General features: G+C 40.0%; 1 long non-coding RNA gene across 1 annotated transcript in view; it reads right to left on the reverse strand.

Moving 5' to 3' along the window:
- Nucleotides 1-26,963, reverse strand: part of LOC146395449 (uncharacterized) — a 73,055-nt gene that overhangs the window by 37,938 nt on the left and 8,154 nt on the right. The window contains exon 2 of the long non-coding RNA XR_014831066.1: nucleotides 5,952-6,009. This is a non-coding gene — a long non-coding RNA (uncharacterized LOC146395449). The remainder of the gene's footprint in view (nucleotides 1-5,951; nucleotides 6,010-26,963) is intronic.

The following is a 26,963-nucleotide window of genomic DNA, read 5'->3' on the forward strand; positions in this document are numbered from 1 at the left end:
AGAGTTGCTTCACATATGCCCTCAGGAAATGTACTGGGAGAGCAAAGGACTGCTCACCCACAAACAGTGGCAGGTTCAGTAACAGACTTTCTTATATTTCCTCTCCTAGAATGGTCCATATTATTTTCCAAAAGCATCATACTCAGTGCATTTCTTTCCCAGTTTAAAACTTGCCCAGCGTTCCTCTTTGCCTACAATAAAATACTAGGTTCTTAGGGTAATGTTAACATTTACTAACAATCTTCAGTCTTGTCTCTTGCATGCCCTATTATCACAGCCAAAATAAACCAATCACCATTCCTAGAGCATACAGAGAAGTTTCCTCACTGCATGTCATGGCTCAGAATTCCACCTCCTCCAAGAGAAGACTTCCTTGCTTCTCCCAAAATCAGTGACTCACAGTTCCCTGTGTGACAACTTACTATGTGCTACCTGATATTTTTGCATTAATTTCCAAATTCTCTTTCTCTTACTCTTTTTTTTTTTCTTTCTAGGGTAATACCCACAACATATGGAAGTTCCCAGGCTAGTAGGAGCTGCAGCTGCCAGCCTACAGCACAGCCACAGCAACGTGAGATCAGAGCCACATCTGTGACTGACACCAAAGCTCATGGCAACACAGGATCCTTAACCCACTGAGGAAGGCCAAGGATCCAACCTGCATCCTCATTGATACTAGTAGGGTTCTTAACCTGCTGTGCCACAATGGGAACTCCTAACTTCTCTCTTAAATTCTATGCTCCTTGAGGGCAAACACAATATCATATATTTCTGTCTCCTTTGCAGCAACTAATTAAATGACATGAACACATTATATTTGCTCCAAAACTTGTTAACTTGACTCAGATAGCAAAGTGTGCTCTCTGGCAATACCCAAAGAGGCCAGTGTGTTCTAGGCAGTGTGAGGCCCAGGAATGCCACAGAGAAGGGGAAAAGAGCAAGAGACCTGGCTCAGATTGATTGAATCCTGAATCTGACATTTAACACTTATGCAGTTTGGGGCAATTTTTTCATTTTCTTTTTTCTTTTTTCTGACTCTCTGGCCTCTCCTACTATAGGTAGTGTGTATATACATAGATGCCACATAGATATATAGATAATTATATCTATCACATAGGATGGTGTGGAGGCTTGTGTGTCTTTCAAAGTACCTGCCCCAAGACCCCAAACCTCATGTCCCAATTCTGTACTCTAAACACCAAAGACCCAGGCCTCTCTGTGTCTGCCACCTCTGAGGAGCAGACTCAGGTTACAGAGTCACAAAGTCAGTGACAAACAGAGGTTCTTTCCCCTGTTGGATGTGGAATGAGCCACACTGGCTGGTGAGGCTCTAAGCAGTGCCTCTCCCCAAAAACCACAAGAACCTCATGTCACAGGGCTGACTAGTGACAACAGAACATGGCTTGAGCATGAGAAGCCCTGCTTCTTCCTCTTCTTCTTTTTTTTTTTTTTTTTTTTCTTTTTAAGGCCACACCTGCAGCATATGGAAGTTTCCAGGATAGGAGTAGAATCAGAGCTGCATCTGAGGTCTATACCACAGACACAGCAACATTGGATTCGAGCTGCATCTGCGACCTACACCACAGCTTGCAGCAATGTCGGATCCTTAACCTACTGAATGAGGCCAGGGATCAAACTTGCATCTTCACAGACACTGGGTTGGATTCTTAACCCACTGAGCCACAAAGAGGACTCTGAGAAGAGAAGCCCTTCTTATCTTTCCTCATTCAGTTCTACACAGAAACATATGACCTGAGAGATGAGGAACCAGAAAAAGAGAATTCACTTTTTAAGCAATCGATTGAGCAGAGAGTAGAGAAAAATAATCCCTCAAAAAGAGAAGGGAGCCTTCACAATGTTGTCCGTACGTATTTCTCTCAAAATGGCAAAACGTTCTTACAGAATTATGCAGAATTTGGAGGAGAGAAAAAAGAAATGAATAATGCTAGTTCAGAGTATGAAGTACGATGAAAAAGGGAAGGAGTTATTTCCTTGACTATAAGAGGAATAGCATTAGACCTTCTCTTGCTTTCAATAATAATGTTACCATGCCAGTATAAATGCATCTTGTCTTCAAGCTTGTGATTTCATGTCATAGTAACAGAGGTTTAGGCAGTGTTTACAATTATACAAAATTGCATGGCTGAGAACGGAAAAGAGCTAAGCAGCCTTCACCAACAACACAGAAACAGTATATTAGAAATCAAGGCAATCCTTGTGCAACAGAGTATTTCATACACATGCACACACGAACCCAGCCCACTGATGACATTAGCTATTAATGCCATGGTAAAGAATTGTGTCATTGCGTTCTGAATTTAAAAAAAAAAAAAAAAAAACACTTCTGGGAGTTCCCATCATGGCACAGTGGAAACGAACCCAACTAGTATCCGTGAGGATACAGGTTTGATCCCTGGCCTCCCTCAGTGGGTTAAAGACACAGCATCATTGCCATGAGCTATGGTATAGGTTACAGATGAGGCTCAGATCTCATGTTGCTGTGGCTGTGGTGTAGGCCAGCATCTGTAGCTCTGATTTGACCCATGGCCTAGGAACTTCTATATGCCCCAGGTACAGCCTAAAAAGCAAAACAAACAAACAAACATAAACCATGTCTGTTATTAAACCATAAAGATATCATTTTAAGCAAAAAGAATACTGTATTAGAGTTCCTGTCATGGCACAGTGGAAACAAGAACCATGAGACTAAGAACCATGAGGTTGTGGGTTCGATCCCTGGCCTCGAGCAATGGGTTAAGGATCCAGAATTGCCACGAGCTGTGGTGTAGGTCGAAGACATGCCTCGGATCTGGCATTGCTGTGGCTGTGGCATAGGCTGGCAGCTGTAGCTCTGATTAGACCCTTAGCCAGGGAATGACCATATGCCACAAGTGCAGCCCTAAAAAGCAAAAAAAAAAAAAAAAAAAAAATTGCACTATTTTTTGAAATATTGAAGTCTGTGAAACAGGAGGGTAAAAAGTAAGCCCTGAATGTTCCATAAACACTCTTCTAATCTATCAATTTCTGGTTAAATGAAAACTGATATCCAGAAAATATAGTTTTCCTCCCAAAAATAATCTAGGTTAATCCCTGAGGAAACCAATAGACATAAGCCATACATGGAGACCCTCATTCTGTGTGCAGTGAGCCCCAGACCAGGTGTAATGGAAGGACAGCAGCACCAATGATCCTTCCTCTGACCATCAGAAAGGGATGCCCAGTGAGAGAGCAGGTACAGTCAGCACTAGTGGGACTGTCTATAAACAAAGCAAAGTATTCACTCATTGTTCAGTTTCTGCTTGTTTACCATGTTCTGAATGGGATGCATTAATGATCCAAATGGGCAAAAATCTCTGTCTTTAGAGTGTAGTGAAGGGAGATAGGCAATGAATAGGGACACAATCAAGAGCTTAATTGTATAGTGAATTTGAAGATGACCATTTCTGTGAAATATGGACCTGGGCAAGTGGAACCAGAAGGGTGGGTGGTGGTTGCAAACATCAGTAGTGTGGTCAATTCAACATCCTGAAGATGGCAGCTGTGTGAACAAGCATGGAAAAGGGCGAGAGACTTGGGGTGAATTGAGCATTAAGGGTAAACGACTAACTAAAAGAGAAGAGCATTTGGATCTAGACATAGGTCTATAACAGGAGGACCTGTAAAATCAACAGAAGAAATAGTTGAAGAAGAATTGGAGAGTGTTGTAATAGTGAAGCCTGGAGCTGGGATGCTAAAGGAAGGATGCCCTGGGTTGCATGTCATGAAGGTGGTGAGATGGTCCCTATGTCCCCTGGGCAGGCTCCCAGGGCAGGGGACAAGGAACTGTAGGGGAACACTGAAACCCTGGTTTTGGTTTGGCTATTAATATTAACAGAAAACTTTGAAGATTATTGCTGAAATAACTTACAGTTACTCTATGAAGACCAGCTATGTCTCCCCAGCATGATAATTAAAAGAAAGGAAAATCAAAACTGCTGAAGACTGACCCTTCTAAAAGAAGAGCCAGATGACTTAAGGGCAGAAGGTCAGGGAGGTCTCAGGACCCTGGGCTTCTGTGGACTTTTCATGTCTCTCCGGCTGTGTCCTTCGTAGTGAACAATAGTAAATTCATCTGTTCCCTCCCTGGGCTGGTGTTCTCCAGCATTTTTCTAGCACTGTTCAAAGGTTAATTTTGTATCTATCATTGTGAGGCTCAAATGACACTATAGTTTCTATTTTCAATTGTAAGTGTGGTTATCATGGAGAAGATACAAGGTGGTGTCTAAGGGAACTTGGAAGCTACATCTTATTAATGAGGCTGCCTTAAGACTCCGAATAAAATTTAACAGCCAACAGCTAAGTGGAAGAAAGGTATATACTGATGTTGCTCTTTATTATAGAGTACCCACTTCCAGGGCCTAAGAGACAGAGATGGAAATGAGAACTGGCCCATCTGACAGCTGACTTACATGTTACATATTTGCAGAGGTAAGGAATGTGGAAAGTTAGGCACAGACTCATCCCTGATTTATCACAATCCAATGAGAGTTGAGAAAGTATGTGCCTATATGTACAGAACACCACAGAAGAGGTTTGTACAATGCATCCTCAGTCATAAAGGGAGAGAGATAGAATGTGATGGAGGAAAGAAGAGAGAAAAAATTGACACATAAGTTGATTTTTTTTTTTTTTTTTTGTCTCTTTAGGCCCACATCTGTGGCATATGGAAATTCCCTGGCTAGGGGTCAAATCAGAGCTGCAGCTACCAGTCACAGCCACAGCCATAGCAACACCAGATCCGAGCCAATCTGTGACCTATACCACAGCTCACGGTGACACTGTATCCTTAACTGGGCAAGGCCAGGGATCGAACCCACATCTTCATGGATATTCGTCAGGTTCTTAACCCGCTGAGCCACAAGGAAACTGCAGAATATGATCTTGATAGGACTCTGAGAACAACTAGTTCACCAGACAAATAGAGAACATTCCAGACCCGTGTGTGTGAGTGTGTGCATTGAAGTGGGTAGGTGTAGGGTGAGGAGATTGTAAGCACGGGAACCAGAAAAATGCATGACTGGAGAAAAGTTAAAGGGTACAGTCAAACTGTTTTCCATATTTAGCTTCATTTCAAAAACATTATATAAAGGGTTTTGACTCAATAGGTGTTTGAATTTTATTTTTAAATTATTAAAATATTTTGATGTATGTTCAAAGACATTTATGTGAGTGTGAATAATATGTTTCTCCAAAGTGAGTAAACTTGCAGAATTTGGAACAATGGGTAGCACTGAAGTTTCATCTCTTACGGAACCTCAACTAGTTAGAGAATGAACTCTGCTCCAATCTATCTTGTCTCCCACTTAGTCTGGTTGATAAAAGGCAAGACATCAATCAGGAAAGAGCATAACTATCTAGTGCTTTAGGGAGAAATATAGACACCTTAGCAAGAACATGAAACCATTATGAAATAATTTGAGTTTGGATGAGCATAGGTCAAAAACATAACTTCTTGAAAAATGTCATTGGCATAGAAATCAGACTCTATACTGTAATGAAACAGTTCCCTAAAAACTTTCAAACTTTCTTCTTTTGAAGACTGAAATTTAAAGTATTCCTTGAAAGCTCTGCTATGTATATGTCCAAAATCAAAATATTCAACATAAAACAATTTCAATTGCCTAATACACACACCTAACAAATCCACCCATTCTGGCCCCTCCTCTGTAAACTGTTCAGCATGAATCCAGTTAATTAATGAAGGTGACCTCCAGCATCACTGAATCATTCCTATTCCTCCTACAGACCTCCTACCTCCAACAGAAGTCTCTCCTCCTTTCCATTCTTTTTCAGGGCCTCATCTCCAGGTGAGAAAAGAGAGCGACTAATGTGGATGGCAGAACAGTAAGTGATTAAAATCTGATGTTTCTGGATTCTGTAAACGTGGATTTGAATCTTTGTTCACTACTCACCCACCAGTTATGTGACCTTGAAAAGTGACACCATCCTTCTGAGTTTCAATGCCCTCATCTGAAACAGAGATAAAAGTAAAATCCACTTCATAACATTGTCATGACAATTAATTAAAATAAAATACACTAAAACATATCTATGAAACACAGACTCACAAACATAGAGAATGGACTTGTGGCTGCCAAAGGGGTGGAGGTGGATGGAGGGAAGGATTGGGAGGTTGGGATTAGCAGATGCAAACTAGCATGCATAGAATGGATAAACAGCAAGGGCCTACTGCATAGCACAGGGGACTATATTCAATATCCTCTGATGAACCATAATGGAAAAGAATATATCTATGTATGGAGTTCCCGTAGTGGCTCAGTGGTTGATGAATCCAACTAGGAACCATGAGGTTGTGGGTTCGATCCCTGGCCTTGCTCAGTGGGTTGGGGATCCGGCATTGCTGTGAGCTGTGGTGTTGGTTGCAGATGCATCTCGGATCCCGCGTTGCTGTGGCTCTGGCATAGGCCGGTGGCTACAGCTCCGATTCAACCCCTGACCTGGGAACCTCCATATGCTGCAGGAGCAGCCCAAGAAATGGCAAAAAGATAAAAAAAAAAAAGAAAAGAATATATCTATGTATAACTGAGTTATTTGCTGTACAGCAGAATCAACTATACTTCAATGAGTTTTTTTTAAAAAAACATACATCAAGTTTTGGGCATGTAATAAATATTTAAATAAATATTTCAATAAATATTTTAATAAAATTTAAATATTATTACTTAATTTATTATTGCCAAACAATGGGCTAGAAAGCAGTCAAACATGTGAATTCCTGTGGACAATATTAGACATGCTTATCCATGTCATTTTAATATCTAAAAGCTTAAGCTAAGATGCATATTTATATTTTTCTGCTTTCTGTAATGATACAATAGTTTAATATCAAACAGTCATAATTTCCTTTTTTGATTTGAGCGTGCAATTTAACACTAAGTGACTTTTCATCCAATGCATGCAATTTTGCTTCATGTTTCGCTGCACTTTCATTGATATTTATTGTAACAAGGACCAAAGATGGAAGAAGGGATAGAAGGGGCCCATGTTTGGGGGTTGGGTATGACCCGCTAGATGGCATTTACATGATGCAGCACTATTTATGCCTCATTTCTTACCTGGTGAAAAAAAAAAAAAAAAAAAAAAAAAAAACACAAAATATAATCCACCAACACATTCTCCTGTTTGCAACAAACTCTGTATATCTCCACCTGAGTTATCTCTCTAAATGAAGCAAGAAATTTAATCCCCAGTTGCAGGGATTAAACTCTTTTAAGACAATACCTGTAGCATATAGATGTTCCTAAGGTAGGGGTTGAATTGGAACTGCAGCTGGCACAGCAATGCCAGGTCCAAGCCACATCTGCAAATTATGCTACAGCTTGTGGCAACACTGGAACCTTAACCCACTGAGTGAGGCCAAGAATTGAACCCACATACTCATGGACACTATGTGAGGTTTTTAACTTGCTGAGATTTTTAACAATGGGAATTCCTCTGGGGTGCATATCAAAGGATTCCAGTAAGCCCTGACATTTACATCTTCCCATAGAAACTGGTTTTCTCTAAATCTGGTTTTCTGTAAATCTTTTTTTCCTATTGAAACTGACAGCTCTTATGACTTGAACTAGCCAGAACCCAGATTGGGGCTTGAACCCATATGCCAGGACATGAACCCACATGCCAGGACTTGAACCCAGCCTAAACTCACAGGAGGACTTGAACCCATGGTTTTTAAATTAGAATCACTCACCCAGAGTCTGGATTTACTAAGGTTCAGGTTCTTTGTCCCTTTGCACAGAAGGAATTCAGCCAGAGACAAAGTAAGAAGCAAAAAATAGATTTATTTAGATAAAATGCTTGTGAGGAATGTAAGCAGACAGACAAGGTGTTACGGCAGATACCCAGCAGCCCTGCGCTGCAGCGTATCAGCTCTGGCGACAGCCCTGTGGCTGTAGCCTACCAGCTCCGGCAGCTTTGCGGCTGCAGTGGATCAGCTCTTTTACCCGGCAAGAAACCAAGCGAGCACTCAGAGAGTTGGAGAACTCAGTTTTATTACGCCGGCGGGCTCAGAGGAGATCGCTCTCCAGAGTCTGAGCCCGGAAGAAGGGTTTCACAAGGCTTTTATGGGCTACGTCTTCCGGGTCCAAGCTTGACTAGTTGGACTGGAGTGACGTCAGGCAAGGTAGTAGATGCGGAAGCAGATGCATGGGGGAGGACTGGTTGGGGCAGTTGGCTAGACTTTGCTTAGTCATCATGGCTGGGGTCTCTCCTTTCTACATTTTATTGGGACATTTTCTCCTACAAAGGAGGCTCTACCCCAGGATTAGGTGGGCTACAGTTTTATAATCCAAGGGAAGTGGGGGTAGGAAAAGAGCACCTCTTCCTCTTTCTTAGCATATAGTAGTATCTCCTCCTTGATATATAGTAAGAGAGTATTTGACCCTATAAGGTCAAACTGTCATGGTACTTATTCAAATCCGCAAAAGGGTGGTCTTTAAACTCATGCCCTTGATCTAAACCTGAATGCAGGCCTCACTCCAACCCCCACCCAACGACCTGAGGCATAGCTCACTAGCCAAGCAAGCCTGCCTGTTCTGATGGCTTTCTTGAGCAATTATTAACTCACAGTGATCTCCCAAAGTTCCCTAAGTTTCCCTCTCTATCTTATGGTCCCTTATTAGGACTTCCCCAGCTACCTCCATCCCTATCACTATTACCTTCCCTTTGTTGCAAAAATTCATATATCCTAGCTCCCCCCTCACCTCCTGGGAGTGGATTCTTAGGGCTACCTGAGATGCTATCTCTCCTGGTCATAAGTCCTAATTTTATCCCAAATAAAACTTAGCTCTTAAATTTCAGGTTGTGCATTTTTTTTAAGTCAACAGGACTAAATATTTTTTTTAATGTTCCCCCAAAAGTCATGTTAAAATTGTTGACTAAAACAATAGGCCAACCTAAAAGTTGAGAGTTAAACTTTATGGAGGGCAAAATGAGGACCAAAGCCCTGGAGGCAGCATCTCAAATAACACTGAGAAACTGCTCCTAGGAGGCAAGGCATAGCTAGGATATACAGGAGTTTTGCAACAAAGGGAAGGTAACAGGAACACAAAATTACAGTTAAAAAGGAAAACAAGATATGTCAAGTTAAGGAATTTAGCAGTTTTTTACATATGGGAAGATGCAAAAGTCTGGGCTCACTGAAAGCTATCTGGGACCAGTATTCTGTGCTTTCACCTGCTGAGTTTCCTCAGGTGCACCCTGGGGAGTGGCTGCAGTCTAATGGCTGCTAGATAGCAGATATTCTTTTTTTCCTTCCTGAGTTCCCCCAGGGCTCATTGGCTTACTTGGAGGTGGCTATAATTGCTGAATTCTGTGGCATCCTTTGTTTATAAATAAAACAGGCAATATTTTATTTCTCAAAACCCTAACCCCAACATGTGATGTTATTTGAATCACCCTGATCTGGCATTTCCAGAACTATGAGAAATAAATGATTGTTGTTTAAATGATTGTTTCTCCAGAACTATGAGAAATAAATGATTGTTATTTAAAGTACTGAATGGTATTGGTATTTTCTTACAGCATCTTGGGCTAACTAAGACACTTCTACAAGTGCCAGTGTTGTTGCCCAATTTAGACTTATCTTCAATATTACGGTCAATATTACTGTTGCCAAAATTCAGCCTCTGTTCACCAGTGCCAAAGTGAAATGCAGAGACAAGAGTTTTGGGTAAAGGAGGAAAAGACAGCTTTATTGCTTTACTAGGCAAAGGGGGCCACAGCAGGCTAATGTCTTAAAGACTGTGCCCCTCTTAGAAGGGGTTAGGAGGTGCTTTCATAGTTTGGGGAGTAGAATAAGGATCAGGGCCATAGATAAGGATCAGAGTAGAGGCAAGCTTTCATTGTTTCTCAAAGCTGGTGTTTTGGGCCCCAGGACTGGTTTTGATGGTCCTCCTTCCTGGAATGAAGAATACTTCATCAAGTAGTTCTTCTGTTTGTTGGAGGTTTTAGTGCTACAGAAATTCTCAAAGATAGTGTTATGTATATTCCTTAAGAAGGAACCAGGACCCTCCCCCAAGGCTGCTTTGCTCCTCCTTGGTTTCCGCATCCCCTCCCTTCTCTGATTAGCAACTTCCTTTTGGAACTCAGGGAAGGCCATGGAGGCTGAGATTATTCCCTAAAATCAGGAAATGAAAGACACAGAAAGGTTTGTGTGCCCAGGAGCTCAGTTACAGAAGTTCTCCCAATGGCTATGTTCTCCTCTTGGATCACCATGGATCTTCTAGCCAAATCTTACAGACTTTATTTACCTTTTGCTATGTACTTGACACAGTTGGCTACATGCTCCTCAACATGTCTCTAAGGCTCTCTTTCTGGATCTTCTGTTTATCTTATCATTATTATAAGACTAATCCCTGGCCAAGAATGGATCCAGCTGAACACTTGTATTGTTATTGTATTTCTATGCCGGGGTCCTGGTGCTAAAGCTCTTTACCATTTCCTAGCATTGTCACATTTCATATAATTTACTAAACTCTCTCTCAATTTTCTAAGTGGCCATTAACAGATAAATGGGTAAATAAAATGTCATATACACACAAACACAGGATGGAGTACTATACTGCCATCATGATGAAGGAAGCCTTGCCATTGCAAACAACATGGATGGACCTTGAGGGTACATGAACTAAGTCAGACAGAGAAAAATACTGCATTATCTCACTAATATGTGGCATCTAAAAAAGACCCAAATTCATAGGGAAAAAAAAAAAAAAAGACCAAGTTTATGGTTGCTGGAGACAGACGGTGTGGGGAAGAGGGCACTAGCCCATCAACATTACCGTTAGTATTACCAATGAGTGGGCTCCAGTAGTGACCAACAGACACTTTAGTAATGATCCAAGGCAGAAGTTTCAAGGACAGCCTCAAACCTTTCACTGAATCCCCTTCTTCTACTGCACTGGACCTGTGTCCGAGCATGTTGATTGGAAAAAATTCAATGGAATTTGGAGAGCTCTCCCTGGAGCATTATAGGTCTTGCATTTCCTAAGACTACATTCGATTAGCTTTCTAAAATTGCAAAGTCACTTCCAATTCTGTAATTTAAGTAATTGAGTGCCTGAGGAAAGAAGGGACCCTACAACATAAGGGGAAGGCAGACCTCCAAGCTGGTCTCTCACTTTGGCTGAGCTGATGCTTTGGAGCCAAGATTCAAAGGGTAATGTCTGCCCTCATGCTTCTCCAGAGAAGCCAGCAAGAATGAGACCCCTAAGCATTGGAAATATAGTCTCTTGGGTTCACAGTGCACAGAACGAAGATGGCAGTAACTTCTATGGCTGACCTCATTTTCTACCTACTCATTGGGAAAAGGAATATACGCTGTCCTTCCAAATGAATCTTCCAAGTCATTAAAAAAACATAAACCTCATGCAAGTGCATCTTCAATGTAATGACAAAATTAACTGGATGAGAATGAGGGAGAGAGGTTCTCAAGACCGTAAGAAAGAAATGAAATATATCAGAGGCAGCAATATAAATGTATATATATATTTATATATGCATATATATATGTATGTGCACACATATATGTATATATACTCACACACATTTATCTTTTCTTATAACCCCAGTTCATAATAAATGCCAGTTAGCAAGAGCATTTTTCACCCATTAGCTAATTAATTCTCATTACATCCTTTTCAGAGGTATTAACAAGCCCCAATCTCTTATACCTGCCCAAGTGGAGATAAAGCTGGGTTTTCAAAACATGCTCTTAAAATGGTAAGAACTGGAAATTGAAATAAATATTTCTGTTTCCATTCACTCATTGAAAATTCAGATTTTCATTTTAGGGTGTCTCCTGGAATTGGACTTTCCCAAAGTTTCTTTTTTCAGAGTGATAAAAATTGACACCAACTGTGCTGACCTGAAGCAACCAGGAAATGAGTTGCTTAGCAATGATGTGAAGAGTTTTGCTGGATGTAGATTTTCAATATATGGTTAATCTGAATTCCTCCTCTTTTTGAAAATAAATAAATAAACTAGCTTCTTGTCAATGCAATAGACTATAGAAATCTTATATTTTCTTGCTAGTTATATTCCTCCTTAATCACAGCATAGCATTCAAACATCAATTATACCATCATTTTAAATGATGCAATAGCTGTGAGCAGTAAAGTTGGAACAGATATAAGTTATATACGGCTTTGAGGGTCAAGATTTCACCTCACCTAAAAATTATTACTTTCAGATGATATTTATCAACTGTTATAATATATTACCTTTCTGCTAGCATCTAGAACTATGCAAATCATGTAAAGATATCAAACCCTGCTTGGGCCACCAAATTTAGTTTCTATCCTAAGTCATATATTTTATATTAATTTTTACATAATTCAAAAAATTGGAATACAGTCACATGATTCAAAAATAGAAATTTTTAAAAGTATATGTTAAAAAAAGTTTTTATGATGCTTGTCCCAAATCCACCCAATTCCTACTACCATCTTATATCACAACAGATAATTACTACTGTTAGTTCTTTTGTATCATACCAGTTTCTTTTTACATATCCACAATTTTTTTTTTTAGATTTATGGCTGCACCCATGACATATGGAAGCTCCCAGACCAGGGACTGAATCCAAACAACAGAAGCAACTCACACCAAAAGTGCTGCAATGCCAGATCCTTTAACTCACTGTGCCGGGCAAGAGATTGAACCCATGCCTCAGCAGTGATCAGAGATGCTGCAGTTGGAATCTTCACACACTGTGCCATGGTGGGAACTCCTACATACCCACTATTGACTTTAATTTAATAAATGCTTCTCTACTTAAAAAGATGGTATAAAAGAATAAAGCAATATTTCAAAAGAAGCAAAAACTAATTTGATGACAAAGCATTCTTTTATGAAAGTATATTAACTTTTTCCACACCATTTTTTTTTTAATACAGCTGAAGCTTTATACTTATTTTCCAGTACCCCATTGTTAGCTAGTAGTTCAATTGAGAAATATGCCCATTTTCCAGGTTTAAAAGAGTTTGGCAGATCATTGTGAGTCACCCCTGAGAGATGATCTATTTTCTATGATAAAAAGCAGAACCAGAAAAGAAATACGCAATGTTAGTCTGTACTCCGGCATCAGGGTTTCCCAGGGATCTTAATTCATTAGAGGGTGAGAATGTATCAGACCTGAAATGTCCTTTGAGAATTCACCTCAAAATAGAGTTCTAACTTTCTCACTTACACTAGTAAGTGAGATTGCAACTGCAGAGGAGGCTAAGAAAATACTGGCAATTATCAGAAAAAAAAAATGATATAGGAAGCAGAATTTTCATAAAAAGAAGGTAGGACAATTTTATACTTCATTGTCAGCAAATTTCTATTGGTCATGGATTTGATGTCCTATATTTATTTAAACCCCACTCTTCAAATATTTTTCCTGATTTGCAAAGAGTTACAATCTAGATCGAGGCATGAAAAACTTGTAACAACTTGTCAAAATTAAAACATGTATCATAAAAACAGTTGTTTTCTCAATTGGTGATATTTGTCATCTATTATAATAACCTTGTATAACAAAACTCCTTCTTCAAATTCAGTGACTTGATATTTATTTTTCTTCCTTGTATTTCTGCAGGTTGGTTAGAATGGCTCAATTTAAGCTGTCAGCCATCTGAGCTTGGCTCCAGCCCACAGGATGAATTCAGATCTGTGCCATTCATCTTTTTTTTGTCCTTGGGCCAGTAGCAACACAGGGCATGTTCTCCTCATGGTAATTGGAAGAGCACAAAGAAACAAGGCAAAGTAACATCAGCATATTTAAGCCAATATCAGCATCAGTAGGGAAAATATGTTATTTCCACAGTGGGAGGGCACAGTAAAGTTTCATGAAAAGATATAGGTATATAATTTATAACAAGATAGTGAAGAATTGGGAGTAATATGACAATCTATGACAGTGGCAAATAGAATAAGCATTATATCTTCAACTTTTCCTTTCGCAAAACTTTGGACATACACTGTCTCGCTATAGAAAAATACAAGAAGTTTCATATAGAAAGCCAGATTTAGGTTAAACACAACCTTTGATATGAAGACATATTTATACATTTACTTAGGCATTTGCTTTTCCAAAAGTTTACCCAATAGCTGTTGTTTCTGTTTCTTGTTATTGCTCTTCTGTTCTTACTTTGTTTGCTGATTTTCCTGAACTAACTATGTAAAGTCTGTTGCTCAGTCTTTTATGGCCTGAAATCTTTGCTTCATTAGCATAGTGGCTAGCTAATGACTGAATAGAGGTTTCCTCAAATTCCTGGAACAAGCAAATTGACCAGCTTTTGTCAAGGAGCTGTGTGTGTGTGTGCGAGCACGTGTGTGTGTGTGTGTGTGTGTGTGTGTGTGTGTGTGTGTGTGTTGGGATATGCCTCAGGCAGGCAGTTCATAACCTTACCTAAGCCTACACTCCCTACTTGCAAAGAGCCTCAAAGTCTGCCAGAGATGATAACTCAAGGTCTTCTCAGGTGTATTCTGACTAGCCTTATTCATGGTCATGATCTTCCAGATTTCCTGAACTCTGTCAGAGCTTTTCAAAACCTTCTATGGACATCTAATTCCTCAACTTTTCCTTTAACATTTTTTTTCGTTTTGTTTTGTTTTGATGAGCTTGTTTTTTGCCCCCACTGTTATCATTGCCATAGGCTACTATGATTTTAACCAATTATATTCTGCTTTTGGCAAACACTCCTTAGAAAAAGGTGATTTGCATTGAGTAACCTTTGATTCAAGTCAAGTAAAGACAAGTGCTGCCAGGAGGGCTTTCCAGAGAACTACTAGGAAGGTTAAATAATGACAATTCTCTGGAAGTGGGGCTTAACCAGAGAGCCAAGCCTTCTCTATTCTATATCTCCTCATGGTTGCTAGTCTTCCGGTTTTCACTGTGACTATAGAGCTGCTGGTTTTCAAGGCCCCCACAACAGGACATGGGAATAGGGTAAGTTAAGGCATTGTTATTAATCAAAATGTCAAAATATAAAGCATCTTGAAAATAGCAAGGGAGAAGCAATTCATCACATGAAAGTGATTCTCTGTAAGATTAACACCTGACTTCTCATTAGAAATCATGAAGAAGAGAATACAGTGGAATGACATAGTCAAGATGCTGAAAAAAAGATTGTCAGCCAAGAATTCTACAAACAGAAAAAATATCTTTCACAACTAAAAGAAAAATAATCAGAGTTCCTGTTATGGCTCAGTGGTAACAAACCCAACTAGTATCCATGAGGATGCAGGCAGGTTTGATCCCTGGCCTCTCTCAGTGGGTTAAGGATCCAGCATTGCCATGAGCTGTGGTGTAGGTTGCAGATGCTGCTCAAATCTGGCATTGCTGTGGCTGTGGCATCTGTGGTGGAGGCCAGCAGCTGCAGCTCTGATTCAACCCCTAGCCTGGGAACCTCCATATGCTGTGAGTGTGGCCCTACAAATTAAATAAATAAATAAATAAACAAACATAAATGACTTTCTTGTATGAAGAATTCAAACAACAGAAAGAGAAAAATTACTGCATCTAAGCATGGAGTGAGTCTGTGAATATCTCATCCATATCCATTTATATGCATTCTAAAAGAGGACCCAAACAATGCAAATAGCTTATCTTGGCCCAGGAGTAGAAACAGGAATGGGCAACTCATATCTTTTCCTTCTCTGTCTACAATGGCCCAAAATAGTCCTCCTTCCTTTTAAAAAATTTTAAGTAGTTAGTCAAGAAATTTCAGACAGACCCTAGGGGGAATTTAGATAAGCCAGATAAGCCTTGACTTGAATGGCAGAAGCTAGTCTTTAAGCAATTCTATTCCACTAACTCAATGAAACTTAAATTCTATTGAATTAGCTCAGATGTATGGCAAACAAGAAGAAAAACTAGGATTTAGGTGTCAAATAGGTTTACTTTTACACATATCACAAAGTTACATCTTTGCCAAGTTGCCTGTCACCCTTAAGATTCATCCAGAAGGTTTCCATGTAGTAATTGGCACTTGATCTTGGCCTTTGGAAATGTATTATGTTTGAATGAGTGTAGAAAAGATGAATTTCTTCATGAAGAGAGAAGGATATAAGTAAATTATGAGTCAGGGAAATAATTGGATAGGGATGAGGTAGAACTGGTAGGAGATAAGATTCTGGAAGGAAAATTTTTTTCAAATTGCTAAATATTAAATTTTTATTTTTTGGTCTTTTTTATTTTATTTATTATTATTACTATTTATTAATATTATCTTTTATTATTTTATTTTATTATTATTCTTTCTTTTTGTCTTTTTAGGGCTGCACTGACAGCATATGGCGATTCCCAGGCTAGGGATAGAATCAGAGCTACAGCTGCTGGCCACAGCTGAGGGATCCGAGTGACGTCTTCAACCTATACCACAGCTCACGGCAACGTCAGATCCTTAACCTACTGAGTGAGGCCAGGGATCAAACCCGAATCCTCTTGGATGCTAGTCAGATTTGTTAACCACTGAGCCATGATGGGAACTCCTAAGCATATATTATTCTACTTAACTTTATTTAATCTTTATAGCTCAGGTGGATAAAGCTATCTCTATTTTAAAGATAAGGAAACTGAGATTCCAAAGTGTGAAATAACTAGTTCAAGTTCACACAACTAGAAGGTTGACAGGCTTGAGATAAAAACCTAGGTCAAACAGTTAATCTGCCTCCACCCCACCCCCCATGGCCTCCATGAAATGGGTGGGGGATAAAACCATAAAACAAATAAATTCAGGGCCACATAATAAAGATTGTCTATTGCCAGATAGAGGTAGTGAATTTTATTCCCTGGGCAAAAGACTACCACATTTTTTTGTCTTTCAGGAGTGCTGATTAATTTGATGAGTGGTTCTGGTGGAAACCAGGAGGATTTGTTGAAAATGAAATGGTGATGCTTGGGCAAGAGATCTTCCTCTGAACCATGGTACTCTCACCTGTCGACTCACCTCATCCTGTTCTCTCTATCCTTGTGGAAGCAATGGAAGCATCCCTGACACAAAGCCCACAAATTCATTTCATTTTTCCACAATCATCTTTTTGCTTTTTCCTCAACCAGAGAAAGGAAACCTTGGAACTATATTTTTGGTTTATCTCCCTAATGCTCTTCACTTGTAGAGACTTTCCAGTGCCATTTATTTTGCATAAATTTCTAAATATTAGAGGCTAGCAACTCTTCTTCTTAAGAGGAGTCCTAAAGGGTCTCTAGCTGTAGTTTTTCCCTAGAACTTTTTTGTTTGTTTGTTTTTTGGTGCCACACCTGCAGCATATGGAGGTTCCCAGGCTAGGGGTCTAATCGGAACTACAGCTGCCAGCCTACACCACAGCCACACCAGATCCGAGGCGCATCTGTGACCTACACCACAACTCACAGCCATATTGATCCTTAACCCACTGAGTAAAGCCAGGGATTGAACCCACAACCTCATGGTACCTAGTCGGATTCGTTTCCACTGTGCCACAACAGGAACTCTTGTCCCTGGAACACTTGAAATACGTTCGTGCAAAACGGAACACAAAGGACACACTCATTATTACAATATCCGAGAAGTAGAAGCAATTCAAATGTCCATTGACAGATGAATGGAGAAAGAAAACGTGGAGTTCTCATCAAGGCTTAGGGGAAACAAATCTGACTAGCATCCATGAGGATGCAGGTTCAATCTCTGGCCTCACGCAGTGGGTTGCCATGAGTTGTGGTGTAGGTCACAGACAAGGCTTGGATATGGCATTGCTGTGGCTGTGGTGTAGGTCGGCAGCTATAGCTCCAATTTGACTCCTAGCCTGGGAACCTCCATATGCCATGGATACAGCCCTAAAAAAGACAAAAAAAAAAAAAAGTTAGAAAAGAAAATGTGGCATACACACAGAAAGCTGCAGCATAAGTCACAGATATGGCTCGGATCCAGTATTGCTATGGTTGTGGCATTAGGCCTGCAGCTGCAGCTCCAATTCACCCCTGGCCTGGGAATTTCCATATGCTGCAAGTGTGGCCATAAAGAGAAAAAAGCAAAAAGGGGGGGAGGCGGGAAGGAAAATCTATCAAATGCTACTACATGGATGTACCTTGAGGGCATTATGTTAAGTGAAATCAGTCAGTCACAAAAAGACAAACACTGTATGACTCCACTTATATGAGGTATCTAAAGTTGTCAAACTTTAGGAAATGGAAAATAGAATGGCGGTTGCCTGGGGCTGGAGGAAAGGGGAATTGGGGAGTTGAGGTTCAGTGGGTATAGAGTTTCAGTTCTAGGAGATGAAAAATTGTAGAGAGCTACTGCACAACAGTGTAAATATACTTAACCCTGCTAAACTATCTGCTTTAGTTTTTTTATTTTTCACTTGTTTTATTGTAGTTGATGTACAATATCATATAAGTTACAGATGTAGAATGTAGTGATTCATGACTTTTAAAGGTTATACTCCATTTATAGTTATTATAAAATACTGGCTGTATTTCCCATGTTGTACAATATACCTTTGTTGCTTATTTTATACCTAATACTTTGTACCTATTAATCCTCTACACTTGTGTCAGTCCTCCCCCTTCCCTCTCCCTACTGATAATCACTAGTTTGTTCTCTATATCTATGAATCTCCTTTTTTTGTTGTTGTTATATTCACTATTTTGTTGTATTTTTAAGTTTCCACATATAAGTTGTGTCATACAGTATTTATCTTTCTGTGTATGACATTTTACTTAGCTTAATGATCTCCCAAGTCCATCATTGTTGCTGCAAAGGGCAAAATTTCATTCTTTTTTATGGCTGAGTAGTATTCCTCTGTGTGTGTGTGTGTGTGTGTGTGTGTGTGTGTGTGTGTGTGTGTGTCTATTACATCTTCTTTAGTCATTCATTTGCTGATGGGCACTTAGGTTGCTTCCCTATCTTGGCAACTTGTTCATACTTCTATGAACATTGGAATGCATGTATCTTTTTCCAATTAGTGTTTTTGTTCATTTTGGATATATACCCAGGAGTGGAATTGCTGGGTCATATAGTTGTCCTGTTTTTAGTTTTTTGAGGCATCTCCATACTGTTTTCTACAGTGACTGCACCAATTTACATTCCCACCAACAGTGCCTAAAATGAATTGTGCACTTTATAATGATCAGGACAGTAAACTTCACATTGTGCAGATTCTTTTACTAAAAAAATTAAAAAATTTAAAGATACAAATGGAAAAATAGTAATCACAGCAACATATGTTTGAATAGCTATTTTATGATTAAACACCATGCCAGAGAGGATAATAAAGAGTTCATATTGAGCAAAAAATAAAAATAAAAATAATAGAACAGAACCCAAAGGGCTGTTGCTGAAGCAGAGCTTTGCATTTTCCCTGGGTCTGGGAAGGCACCTGATTACAGCCTCAGGTGTGACGAGGACAAAGAGGACAGTCAGAGGTTAACAGCTGCTCTGCTTACTGTTGTGTCAATCAAGCCCTCTGCACTTTCATTTGCTTTATTGCTTTTTTCCTCTCCCTGGACCCTGCGCCTAAAAACAGGCGTGATGGATGCCCTTGTCATATTGTGCGCTGATAACTGTCACACTTCCCCTCCTATTCTCACTATAATTTCCTTTAGGATGTTTGGTTTACCATTGGCTAAGTTCAGAGAGAGCCATTCTTGTCAAACTGAGGAGAAAAGAGAGAGCAGAAATATGGATTTGTGACTCCAGTTTAAATGAAGAGGTGGCACTTTCCCTGGAAATATTAAATTAGAGGCCGTGATTCAGGCTTCCCGGTCTTACTCTACTTACTCAGCTTTCTCGTAAAAGTCAGAAGGAAAAACATGATCTCAGTATATACAAAAAAAAAAAAAAAAAAAAAAAAATCAGGGAAAATCATTCCTGAACTCCTGTGAGAATTCACAAGAAATGGAGTACATTTTCTTTCCCAGAATGCCAAGTATCTCAGTGCCCAAGGCCTTTGGAATTATTCATTGTAAGTACAGCCTTTCTAGGGCGTCTATGTGAGTTTAGGAGAGAGACATCCCCAGGGCATGTTTGGCCAATCACAGAACAACTGGGAATGTCAGGGAGGGCATAACTGATGGGCCCAAGTATAAGGCAGGCCTTGGAGGGAAATCAACCGATCTCACTGAAAAATGCAGAGCAGCTCTGACAACCAGTATCAAACAAAATAGGGAAGACAAAGGTGACTTGATTCTGTCCTAAAGATATTCTGAAAACTAATGGAATGATGTTCAACATCAGCAAGTTGATGTTTAGATGCTCCGGAGATGTTATCTGTGAAAAGCTAACAAATGCAGATGCTAGGTGGATGGTCCCTCCAATTCAACAGCGTCAAAGGAGCGATGCTTTCAAAACTCAGTATACTGTGTTGTCTCAGGGGAAATGTTAGCTTCCAGGTACCTGAGGCAGAAGACGCTGATCCTTTAGAGGGGTCTTTTCAGATTGAAGAGGTCATTTCAAAAGGATCAGAGTGTTTACCCTGGTAAGCTCCAGTAAACACCATCTCCATATCTTTAGAGAATCAAAATTAGACTGCAAACCTCACCCAGAGAAAAAAAACTTTCCAGGAGATATCTATCATTCTCTTTTTTTTCCCAAAAAAAACTTTCCTAATTTCCTAGAATTGTACAGATTTTAACTCAGTGTGGACATAAAACAAGAGTATTCAAGTTGAGTTCTTAGAAGGGAAAGAAAACTTTGCTTTGGTTTCTCTTTGGCTCTAGTATATGGTTACACAGTTCAAAGTTAAAGACGTGGTCTAAAATCCAGGCAGCAGTTTTATTACAACTGCCTTTTGAAAGTTCACACAAGACTGCTATCATAAATGCCATTTTCATTAGAATAATGGGAAAGGTTACACACCACAGAGAATATGACAAGGCTCAACTCTCTTTTACTACTCTTTTGGAATTTTCCAGTGTGCAAAGCTGTCCCTCAGATCCTAGAGCCACCAAACCTCATAGGCAGACTAAGCTGAATAGACAGAAAAGAAAACCCTAGTGGGCAAAAACAGTGCTTCAGCCACAGAAATCCTACAGAAGTGAAATATTCCCTCAATTTAAACAACAATAACAGCAAAAACTTGCCCAGTCCTCAGCATTGTCCCTGGGAACACACGTCTACATCAGCAATAGATTCTGAGCCAAACAATAAAGGACCAGCAAGAGAGCAAGAGCTTTTTTTTTTTTTTTTTTTTTTTTTTGGAACTCATGAGGTGAGTTAAGACCACAAGACCAGTTCAGGAAGGACAGGAAGTGTAGTCAACACTCAGGTGTGTGTAGTGCTTTTACGAAGATCCCTGATAAATTTTAGCTCCAAAGTGTCACACAAGTTTGACTTCTTGTTTACCATTTTAAACAAACAGATAAACTGTACCAGGCTTCCAGGGTGAAAGAAAACCTTCTGTGGCAGAACCAAAGTGAGTGAACAATGCTGGGGTGTCACCATGGGGTTGAGAAGTTGTACTTCATAAATAATTATACATCATCATGTTATCCTTTTTATATGGCACTTTCAATAAGTCATTTTTTTTTTCAGTCATTCAGTGTTTAAGAAATACTCTTTTTTTTTTTTTTTTTTTTTGGTCTTTTTAGGGCTGCACCCTGGGGTGCATGGAGTTTCCCAAGGTAGGGGGCAAAATCGGAGATGTAGCTGCTGGCCTACACCACAGCCACAGCAACATGGGATCCAAGCTGCATCTGTGACCTACACCACAGCTCACTGCAACATCGGATCCTTAACCCACTGAGCAAGACCAGGGATCAAATCTTCCTCCTCATGGGTGCCAGTCAGATCCATTTCTACTGAGCCACAACAGGAACTCCAAGGGAAACTGTTTATATACTCCATACATTTAGCCTGGAATTTTATTTTATTGGAGTATAGTTGACTCATAATGTGTTAGTTTCAAGTGTATAGCAAAGTGATTCCATCATTCATACGTATACATATATATATATCCATTCTTTTTCAGATTCTTTTCACATATAAGTTATTACAGAGTGTTAAGTAGATTTCCCTGTGTTTAACAGTAGGTCCTTTTACCTACCTCCAAAACACATTTTAAACAACCAAATAGTTCAAAGTATAAATCTAAAGATTTTAAGAGAAAGCATGGAAATAGAGTCACTTACAAAAACATGCGACATTATCATTAAATAATAAGGTGCAAGACCCTTGCAAATGATAGCCAGTGTGTGTCAGATGCTCCTATCTCAAGGACTTTGTATAGGCTGTCCCTCTTTCTGGCTACCTGTTCCCAGTATCTGCATTTTTCCTCTTTTAATTTTATTTGGATCTGAGCTCACATGCTACCTTCTCTAAAAATCCACTAACGATTCTGTAACAAGAGAGTATATACCACTTCTACGATGGCTACTTTTTTTTTTTTTTTAGGGCTGCACACTCAGCATATGGAAATTTCCAGTTTAGGGGTTGAATCAGAGCTATAGCTGCTGGCCTACACCACAGCCACAGCAACGCTGGATCCAAGCTGTGTCTATGACCTACACCACAGCTAACAACAATGCCAGATCCTTAACCCACTGAGAGAGGCCAGTGATTGAACCCGTGTCCTCATGGATTCCTGTTGGGTTCATTACTGCTGAGCCATGATGGGAACTCCTATGATAGTTTGGGTCAATTTGGCTAGGCAATGGTGCCAAGTTGTCTGATCAAGCACTAGTCAAGATGATGCTGTGAAGGCATTTTGTAGATATGATTAATGTCTATAATCAGTTGACTTCAAGTCAAGGTTACCCTTGATGGCATGGGTTGGCCTCATCCAATCAGTTGAAGGCCATTAGGGTAAAAATTGAGGTTTCCCAGGGGAGAAGTTTCTGCCTCAAAACAGTAACATAGAAATCCTGCCTGAGTTTCTGGCCTGCCAACTTCCCTTACAAATTTTGGGCTTAAGACTGCAACATCAACTCCTGCCTGAGTTTCTAACCTACCCCACAGAGTTCAGACTCCCTGGCCTCCACAATTCAACAGCTGTGTCACTCAATCCCCTAAGATATATCTCCTATAAAAGTACATGTGTGTTTACATGTATGTTTGTGTACCTCTCCTTTCCCACTCCCTTGCTCTACTTCATCATTCTTTTTTTCTTTTTGCTTTTTTTCAACATTTTAAAAAAATTTTTTTACTGTTATTTCCCCAATACAATTTTTTTTTCTACTGTACAGCTTGGTAACCCACACGTGAATACATTCTTTTTTCTCACATTATCATGCTCCATCATAAATGACTAGGCATAGTTCCCAGTGCTACACAGCAGGGTCTCATTGCAAATCCATCCCAAAGGCAATAGTCTGCATCTATTAACCCCAAGTGCCCCATCCATCCCACTCCCTCCCCCTCCCCCTTGGCACCACAAGTCTATTCTCCAAGTCCATGATTTTCTTTTCTGTGGAAAGATTCATTTGTGCCATATATTAGATTCCAGATATAAGTGATATCATATGGTATTTGTCTTTCTCTTTCTGACTTACTTCACTCATCATTCTTCATAACAATTGTCAGCACTATCTAAGATACATAAGTATTTTTTGTTTATTTTTCACTAGTTCCTAGAACTGTCTGAGATCTAGCAGGCACTTAACACACACATATGGGACAAATCAATGGTGTGCTGAATTTTGCCAGTCACTCTTCTAAATGTTTTGCACAGAATAACTCATTTACTACTCCCAGCTAGCTCTGCTGATGGTTGAAGTTGATGCTATGTTTAGCTCCCACTTTATAGATGCTGACACCAGGCCACAGTTAGATAAAGGTTCTCCCCAAATGTCATCCAGCTGGCACAAAGTGGAGTTAGTCATTGAAACCATGCAGCTAGACCCTCAAACTTCACATCCTAAAACCCCTCCTTGGACTTTTCCGCTTCACAAGGATATCATTTAGCAGAATAAAACTCTTTTTTAGAAAGTACAACAATTAATAATATATAATAATGAAATTAAAATACGCTATATATCTGTGATCTTACGATTCCCTGTGATTTGGGAAGATGTAACAAATCATTCTATTAAACTAGACACAAGGGATTTTTCATTTAAAAAAAAAAGAGGAAAAAAAAGCTAAGAAAGAGAACATTGAGTGAGACTCATCAGATGTTCCATAGACTGTAGTAAAAATAGATTTTCAAAAGCTGAAGTAGAGCAAATTGGTCCATTGCAAAGACTTTAAAAAGAAACACAGCTGAAAGACCATGGGAAATATTTAGAAATGAAACCATATTTATACCATCACATATATCCTAGTGGAAAAGCAATCCAAAAGGTAGTGAAGGAGGAATTCCCTCTTGACTCAATGGGTTAAGGATCTGGATCTGGCATTGTCACTGCTATGGCTCAGGTCACGGTTGTAGCACAGGTTTGATCCCCTGTGCGGGAAATTCCGCATGCTGTGGGTGAGGCCCAAAGAAGAAAAAAAAAAAAAGAGAAGAGAGTAAAGGAAACCCGGAGAGAAGACAGAAGCACAGAGAGTCTCCAGTGAGCCCCCAGAGTGAGAAACATGATTAAAATAACAGCCACAATCAGAACACTTATCTTCAGACCACAACTTCCACCAGGACCTATAGCCCAGATCCTGGTTCTGAATCTCCAAGCCTGGTTAAAAATCTACCAAGGGTTTATGGGACTCTGTCCCCACCTAGAGGTCTGATGGTGAATAAACTTAAATAATTGTAAAGTACCCACCCAGAATGTATCAGAACAATTGCAGCTACAATCATCCCTGTAGAAGTCCTGGTAAGAGAGCCTTTAAATGTTCTGTAACCACTTAGCAAAGGAAGGGACAATGCCTAGGAGACAGAATTGTTAATCACAAATGTGTCAGCTTTATAGCTTTCTCTTGGGATACCAGGTCTTGATTTCAGCAAGATTTTTAACCAAAAATTGCACAAATATTTTTGCTGGCAATATTAAGAAATCTGTGCTTGATTATTAGATGGTCCATTAGCCTGAGAGCTGATTAAGCATGGTATACGAACACTGTGGGTTGCATATGTTAACCAGCTGATATTGAGTCTCAGAGGTACTAGAGTAGGCAAGCCATGGGCACTGTTTGCCTATACCTGATTTGACTGTAGCATTTTTCTCTATCATTAATAGCTAGCTGCTCACTCTGAATGTTTCCTCTCTCCCTCCCTCTTCTCTTGGGAGCCTCTCTAATTTCTTGGGTTCTCGGTGGAAAGAGAGAGGAGGCAGCCTCTGTGGGAGAGGTGAGGTTGCACACTGGGAGCACATCCACTTCTCAGAGGATGTCCAGCTGCAAAGATTGAGGGTGTCAGGGCTGGCTCTCATGGATGCTGTAATACTTGATGGTGGCAACTTAGGCTTAGACCCCCAACTCATACTATCTATGAAACCTTCTGACCTTGAGGGTCTACATAGGGGACTTGGTTTGGCCAACCCCTCAGCCCTGGCAGGGGGTCAACCACAAATTCTTTCCAGAGATTCAGTGAGGGCTGCCTAGAGATCCAGACCTGCCCTACCTAATCTGTTGCCATGGGAAACCTGGGATTCCCTGTCTTGTCATTCTAGTAGCTACAGAAGATGGGTGCAAGATGGGACTCTGGTGATGACCAATTTTGACATACTGATTGGAGACAGTGCCTAGTCTTCTCAACATCAAGGATCTCACCTAACCAGCTCTTCTACTTACCACCTTCTAGACAAAAGACTTCTCTGATGCCATTGGTGCTTTTATACAGGTACTGCCACTGAACAACCACCTGGCAAAGGTGGAGCTCAGGCTCTACATTCAGAAACACCACTGTCTTTAGGGGAAAGGTCTAGTGACTCTTTGCTCAGCGGAGAGAGAAAAAGGCTGACTCCCCACACTCAAATACTCTCTGAACATTCTCCGTAATATTCTTTCTCTAAAGACTCCTTTTCTTCTTTCCAAATCTCTCTTATTAGTTGTGTTTTTATTTTATCATGATAGAATAACGAACATGAGATCTACCCTCTTAGATTTTTGTGTACCAGGTGATATGGTTAACTGATATGATGTTGTGTAGCAGGTTTCTAGATCTTTTTCATCTTGTGAAACACACTTTGTGCCCAGGGATTAGCAACTGCCTAGTCTCCCTCCTCTCAGATCCTGGCAATCAGCATTTGCCCTCCTTGGAGCTGAGTTAGATACAGTGAGGTTACTGGCTTATTTAGCAGTGTTGGCTCAGGTGTGTGAAGTCTCCTTGAAGCCCAAACATTCAAGTTAGCGCAGGAATAGTCAGGAGCAGTGCTTAAAGTTTTAAGCTAAAGTTACAAAAAGCCTTTATAGCACCATGTTATACAACTTACTATAAGTCAGTGGCAAAAAATGCATGGTCATTAAATTCATGCTATAAAAATACTGAACTTCTTATAATCATCAAGACTTTTCTGCTCTCTGACCAGCACACAGTACTGTGTTATATGTGCAAAAATGCCTTTCTTTCATTAGGAAGAGTTCAAGAAAGCGGAGACTCATTCTGATAGGGTGCTATCACGAAGGCGAGGGGGAAGCAACCTGTGATTGGACTTGGTCATGTTCACCTAGAAGTGGAGAGGATTAAAGTGGGCTTGATCTTAAAATTATCCAGCACAAGCCCAAATCCAATAACAGGCTTCTTCCACCTTGCTTTTACCTAGACATTCCATGGTCCCTGTGATGTGCATTTTCCTACATTGCAACAAGCTAAACAGACCGAACTTTGTTTGACTCGTGTGTATCCCTGTTGACTGAAGAGGATGGAAAGGAAGACATTGTGGATTGCGACATACTCTCTGGAGATAGTACCTAGTCTTCTCAACGTCAAGGTGCCTATGAATCACCTGAGGATCTTATTTAACTGTAGATCCAGACTCAGCAGGACAGAGGTGGAACCTGAGATTCTGTATCACTAATAAGCCCTAGCAATGTCTATCCTGCTGAGGCATAGGCTTTGAGTGG

This window comes from Sus scrofa, chromosome 16 (assembly GCF_054392235.1).
Source record: "Sus scrofa isolate SSC_HxYL_T2T_F1_AM1 chromosome 16, Sscrofa_HxYL_maternal_Yorkshire_Landrace_v2.0, whole genome shotgun sequence".
In the NCBI taxonomy this organism is placed as follows: Eukaryota; Metazoa; Chordata; class Mammalia; order Artiodactyla; family Suidae; genus Sus; species Sus scrofa.